The 7,005-nt window shown below is 39.3% G+C and overlaps 1 long non-coding RNA gene across 1 annotated transcript; it reads left to right on the top strand.

Annotated features, from left to right (window-relative positions):
* The first annotated feature begins 1,994 nt into the window (after positions 1-1,994).
* On the top strand, positions 1,995-3,771 carry LOC134074667 (uncharacterized). The gene is made up of 3 exons (XR_009937874.1): positions 1,995-2,069; positions 2,313-2,392; positions 2,935-3,771. It is a non-coding gene; the product is annotated as an uncharacterized LOC134074667 (long non-coding RNA).
* The last annotated feature ends 3,234 nt before the right edge of the window (positions 3,772-7,005 follow it).

Here is a 7,005-nt window from a genome sequence, read left to right on the forward strand (position 1 = left end):
GTATCTTGCCTGTCACCTCTGTAGGCCGTGTAAGAATAATACATTTGTGGTTTAGGTGTGAGAAAAGATCCATGGGTAATGTATCCCCAACCAACACCAAATGTTACAATAATCACTTCCATGTAGGCCTATGTGTATGTAGCCTAATTATGTTCACTACATAATTTCTTATTTTCTGCCCTACTTGGCATATTTTGGAATGTTTTGCAGCTTTGTAGAAAATTCTACAGCATGGTAGGCCTATAACTTTCTCTGGGTGTCAGATTTATGTGGTGCGCGACCAGTATGAAACTGCAATTTGAGTAGGCTATATGCTTGAATTCAGTCTAAGATATTTAACATTAGGCTGAAGCTATTCCACTAAACTAGACTGGTAGTCCTTGTACTTTATTTTATTCCTATTAATTATTGATATGTTGTCGTGTGAAGTGACTGACTTGACTTGGTCAAACCTAGCTTTTCAGTCAATGACGTCCTCAGTCGCGCGCTGCACAGCTTTAAATACTGACTGGAATCATTCCCGTTTCCTCCACTACTAGTACTACGCGAGATCTACTTGCAGCTGTGCACTGCAGAGTCGCCTCGTCGTCGCCACTGCTTGATAGAGCCGTCCAAAACGCACTGAAGTGACTTCACATCACCTTCAAAGTAAGTTTCATTCGCTTAACGTTATCAATAGAGGTATTTTGGTAAGGGTAACCGCGTTCTTTGTATCTTAAATGAGTCTGGTAGCAGTTGCGGCTAGCTAACGTTAACGTTCGAGCTAACGCTAACCACTACGTTATGCGCTCTAACTAGACCCGTACGTTGTGAGATGTTCCCTTTCATATCACTTTTGTTCGACGCGTATGTAGTCAAAAATGTTAACGAATTGTTTCCGACAAATTAGTAGGGTAGTAGCATAGCCGACTCAAAGTCTGCTACTTGAAAATGATCGAAACGTAGCTATATTGCTGGCAAGCTGAGGTAGCACTAGCAGTAAAATGTGCTTGTTAACGTGGCTAGCAGCTAACTGCTAACGTTAACTGTCTGTCTACTTAGCTATTAACTAACGTTAACTGTCTGTCTAGCTATTATCTACGTTTAACAAGTCGTGTTTTGTGTGACATTAATTATCATCACTTTTATTCGACGTATGTGTCAGAATAGTTGATTCGTAAAGTCTGACATAAAGTCTCGTTCGCTAACGAGAGGTAAACGTATTCCATAACACTGGAACTACGGCGTCTAAAATCATTCCATTCTGTGGTGGCCTCCGTCTTCTCTAGGCTAGCACTACGGTACGCTTCATTAGTGTTGCAGCTGAGTCGTCTTGTCGTAGCCTGCTATTAAGATGTGTGCCTTGCTACCGTGACTTCACATTACGTCCATAGTAAATTATAACCTTAACGTTAACATTAAAGGTGTTTTGGTAAGGATAATAGCATTCTTTGTATCTTAAATGAATCTGGTAGATAGTGTTTGACCGTGTGCCTTGAACTAGAACGTTACATGAAAAGCACGTCGGCTACATAGGCTAGATGTTGCCAAAATGCCTATAATATAAACCTCAATAGACCTATGAGCAACGGACAACAGGATGAGAAAACACAAAAATCTACCCTGAAACCAATACTATCATATGTTGTGTTGCTTTATTAATAAAAAGATAAATAAAAAAGAACAGACGTGTCGACTTGAACTGGAAAAAAACCATCTACTGTAGCCTATCAACCCACTGATCCAATTAAATTCTGATTCTAATGTTACAGCAAACAAATGTATCTTTGCGTGGCATGAATACAAGTCATGCCATGTAACCTATTGGTAGTATTTGATCATACATGTTACAAGTTGTCCTGCATTTTGTTAAATAATTGCCTTGCATTGTAATGTAATGTTATAGCAGAGGTCAAAATTTCTAAAATCTGGTCTTTATTCACAACAGAAAGCAATAGTCTTTTTAAAGACTCTCTCCGTCTCTCTCCGTCTCTACCCTCCCATCCATCTCCCGAAGACTTTCTTCCAAAGACTTTCTCCAAAGACTTTCTCCCATCCTGTCTTCCCTTGCGGTGCTACAGACTTCTCAGGTATGTCATTTCAATGATTTTTACTGCTAGACCAGCTATGCGGCTTGCTTACACACATACACCATGCACACTATCTTTGCCAGGGAGAGATATTAGATTAAACACCAGTGGTACAAAAATGGTGTATTTATAAAGAGTTGATGGTTGAACATTTTATTATAAGAATTACTCATTCCGAATTATGACATTTTAATGAGATTTGTGCTTTATGATGTTTGTTTTTTCCTTTTGTCTCATTTACAGAAAACAGACAAACTCCAGGCTTGCCTCAAGACAGCGGTTACAACATCTACCCTCAGTCCCTTAAGGTGGTGACATCTCTGGTATGAATCTCATTTTTCTTTTTTAGACAGATTTTTCTCATGTTAATTTGACCTTTTGATGGGCTTAAGTTTCCCCCCACTGCATAGGCATGTCCTAATCTATGGAGGTTGACAGAACTAGCAATCTAGTTAAATGAGTTGACTTTATGCTATTAAACTTTAATCAAACTGTTTTGCTTAATATCACCATGATCAATCCTGCAAACTCAATTTATGATTAAATGTCACATGTATCAGCACCAACAACTCATGGCAAGGTTTTCATTTTACTAAAAAATTAACTGATCAACCATCACATCAGTCTTGGAATGTTCTAACCCATCAAAGATAGCAGCTAATGTCATTGATGGCCACCTACAAAATGTGTTATTTCACTTAACTCACCAACCTATATCACAATAACGCTACAATAACGCTACAACGTTGTAGCGTCTTGAATTACTAGTACAGCTTGATAGGGAAACTACAACATTCAAGTGGTAATGCGTAATTGTATGCATTGCTTGTTTTTGTAAGTATGCTATTTGCTTGTTTTCTTTTAGGCTCGTTCCAGACCAGCCTTCACCACCAGAGGGGTGTCTGTCTGCCACCTGTGTCTGTTTGTCTGTACGCACCTGTACACGTCTACGTCTGTCCACCCTACACGCATACACACTAACAACATTTCTTGACATCATTGCTGACAACAGAACCCACTTACCTACATACCTGCATACATATTTGTGACAAGAATTCTTAACACTGTCTGATTACATACCTGCTGCACATATCTGGCACATACTTTGATCACATACTGTTTGTCTTGTCTGTGCACGAAAGATACATTACTGACAACATTGCTGACATCACTGACATCATCTCTGACAACAGAACCCACTTTCCTACATACCTGCATACATATTGCTGACAAGAATTCTTAACACTGTCTGATTGCATACCTGCTGAAAATACCTGCTGCACATACCTGAATGTACATACCTGCTGCACATACTTGAACTATACTCTGAATAAAGCCTATACTCTGAATCAAGCCTATACTCTGAATCAAGCCTATACTCTGAATATACTCTGAATCAAATCTATACTCTGATCTATACTGAGAACTACACCTGGGAACCATTCATACAGAGAAGTGTATACAGTATATCTGTAAATTATACCTTTCAAACATTTGAACAATCTATACTGTGAAAATTATCTGTGCTGTTAGCTCTACTTTTAGACCTGAGCTGTCCTGCAAGACCTGCTGTGCTGTGTGAAGATTTTGATATTCCAACCAGAGTCTGCATAACCTTGACCGCTGCCCCCATCATCAAGTGTGACCTCCACTCCAGTGCTGCCTATTCACAATTACCAGCGATACATTGCTGAAATTTAAGCATCAGTTTTGAGCATAATAGTATTGGTATCAAATTCTGAAATTAAGTGTTAAACTGCAGTAGGCATTTGTTTATTTTTCAGTTAATTATCAGTTTTCTTTCTCTGACATCCAGTGCAATAACTAACAAAATACTAAAATAAAGAATATTGTTTGAATATTGTGCTTTAAAATTTATCTGCACTGTTTCCATCCACTCAGAAGTTTGTATCACCTGTAAGTGGAGTAAAATAATACTGTGTATAACCCGTAAGTAATAATACAAGTTGTAAAGGTTATATATTACACTTAGATACCCTATAGTAGTCCAGTCATCCAGTTGCGTACTACAGGTGTTATAGTAACATTTTAAAACATGCCACGGAAAGGCCGTCGCTCAGAGGCTCAGAAAAAACGCTGGCGAAAGTTGGACCTCTCTGATTTACAAACACCATGCCAGTCTTCATGTGACCAGAGTGAGCTACATCAGGTAATTGGTGCTGCTGACGTGGAGGTGGAACAGAGAGACAACTGTGTTCAGGCGAGTCATAGTCAAAATGATTTGAGGTATGACAACAACAGGGGCAAGCAGTGCACTTGCAACTCTCTGGTATTTCTTGCCACTCTCCATTACAGAACCGAACTTAACAGTGATGATCTTGACTATATTTTGCAAAAAGGTAACTTGATGTATAGTGAAGTACAGGAAAGATTAAACACTAGAGGCAATGTAGTACATGACCACTTGGCTCTTGATGAATTACCTGATAGTGTTGAGATCTATGGACAGATGTATCACATTGAGAAGTGTTTGTCACGGTATGGTTACTTTAGACAAGATGGACCTGATGGTGCTGCAGACTTTTTAAGACTGTCTGAAAGACTACACTGCTTGTCGAATGATGTACAGTTTGCACTGCTGACTGTAGGTAGCCTAACAATTGCCTTGTTTAAAAACAATGATCGATACGGAATCTTTGATCCACATCCAAGGACATCTCAGGGATTTCCAGCAAACGATGGCACTGCGGTGGTGCTGACCTTTGTTCATTTGAGCGATTTGATTGATCAATTATTTGCATTCTGGGCCTTCTTTGACACATCTGATAAATGGGTTTATGAGTTAATGCCAGTGTTATTTACATCTGATTGTAATAATGAACCAGAACGCCACACTGACCATGTGCAACCTTCTCTGACAGCAGAGTTCCACGTTGCAGCCATTTCTGTGCATTCACATATTAAATGTGGTAAGGATCGCAGGCGCAGAAAAGCTGCCAAAGCACAAAAACACATGTCCTTCAGTGAGAACAACAGAATCAGACAGCGAAAATATTATGAACAGAATAGACTAAAAAAAATGGAATATGAAAGAAAGAGATACGCAAACTGCATTCAACACAAAAAGAAATCGTACCTCAGAGACCGTTACATGCATGAGCCTAATTATAAATTGAAAAAAAAGTCATACATCAACAGCCGTTACTCATGTGACCCAAGTTTTAGATCAAGACAGCAGGCTTACATACAGAAACGTTACTCAAGTGACCTGAATTTTAGATCAAGGCAGCAGGCTTACATACAGAAACGTTACTTAAGTAACCTGAATTTTAGAACAAGGCAGAAGGCTTACATGCAGAAACGTTATACCCATGATATAACCTATCGTTCAAAAAAGAAGTTGACCATGAAACATCACTATGCAAATGATGCAACATACAGGCAGAAAAACAAGGAAACATACACTTACAGATACAGAAATGACCCCCTATTCAGATATTACCGTTCTCTACAAAAAAATAAGAATGCACGTGTGGGCCTAAATAACAGTTTCAAGAGAATTCTTCACAAAATGCGTTGTGCATTACATATACAACGTAAGTACCGTCATCTTACACACCTGTCTGGACTTCAATCAGAGCAAGAGGTTGAGCAACTGTCAACAGAAAGCACCCTTTTGCATGATGCCATCACATCTTTTCAAATGGATGTACAGAACGGCCCTACCTTTGTGTGTACAGCGTGTCACAGAGCTTTGTTTTATAACCAGGTAAAAGAGTGCAAGCATGACTGTTATCGAAAGAATCGAGGCATGGTTGATCAATGCTTAACAGGCAAATATATACATACATGCAACGAGCAGTGCCGTGCACTTGAATCATGTTGTGCATCAGATGAAAAAACAGAGTGGATTTGTTACAGCTGTCATGAAAACCTGAAGATGGGGAAAATGCCGGCCATTGCTGTAAACAATATGTTAGAGCTATCACCAATTCCTCCAGAGCTCAGTAATCTGAACATACTTGAGAGGCATATCATAGCACGGTTTATACCATTTGCAAAAATAATCAGTCTTCCCAAAGGCCAGCAGAAATTAATACATGGTGGAGTTGTGTGTGTCCCTTCAGACGTTGAATCAACAGTCAACGCTTTGCCTAGACCCAGCAGCCAGTCACAGCTTTTGAAAGTGAAGTTGAAAAGAAGAATGAACTATACAGGGCATTACCAGTTCCAAACTGTAGACATGACCAAAGTTTTACGTGCCTTATCAAAACTGAAAGAGATGCATTCGGAGTACAAGGACATAACCATAACTAATGATTCACAAGCTTTTGGAGGTGGAATGAATAGCGTGGCAGATGAAAATGACATCAGTGCTGGAGAGGAAGTTGATTTAATGGAGACTGATGCAATGGATGAGTGTGACATTAGTGACCCAGGACACTCAGAGATGAATAGTGCAGGCAATCAGCCTAATAATGAAAGCCACGAGTTACATGATAACCAGAATACACTTGACACTGAGGAGGACACAAGTCAACAGAATGGAGGATGCTCAATAGATTCATGCTTACAGCCAGCTGATATTGCACAGGAAATGATAACATTTGGTGAAGGTATATTCACTGTGGCACCCGCTGAAGGAAACAGACCAGTGAGTTTTTTCAGAGTTCCTAAACTAGAGGCAATGGCTTTCCCTGTGCAGTTTCCTACTGGAATGAATACTTTGGATGAAACACAAAGACCAAAGAAATTATCGCCAAGCAGATATTTCAATGCACGTCTCTTTTGTGTTGACAACCGATTTGCTCTTGACTCCAATTATATTTTTTTCGCACAATTTATCACAGAAATGCATTTGGCAAAATCTTCTATGTCTATTCAACTGCGTAAAGGAAAACCTATGACCAGAGATGGACGAAAAATAACTGCAAGAATGCTCCAAGACAAACGTGAAGTTGAACAATTGATACGG

This window comes from Sardina pilchardus, unplaced genomic scaffold (assembly GCF_963854185.1).
Source record: "Sardina pilchardus unplaced genomic scaffold, fSarPil1.1 HAP1_SCAFFOLD_73, whole genome shotgun sequence".
Lineage (NCBI taxonomy): Eukaryota > Metazoa > Chordata > Actinopteri > Clupeiformes > Clupeidae > Sardina > Sardina pilchardus.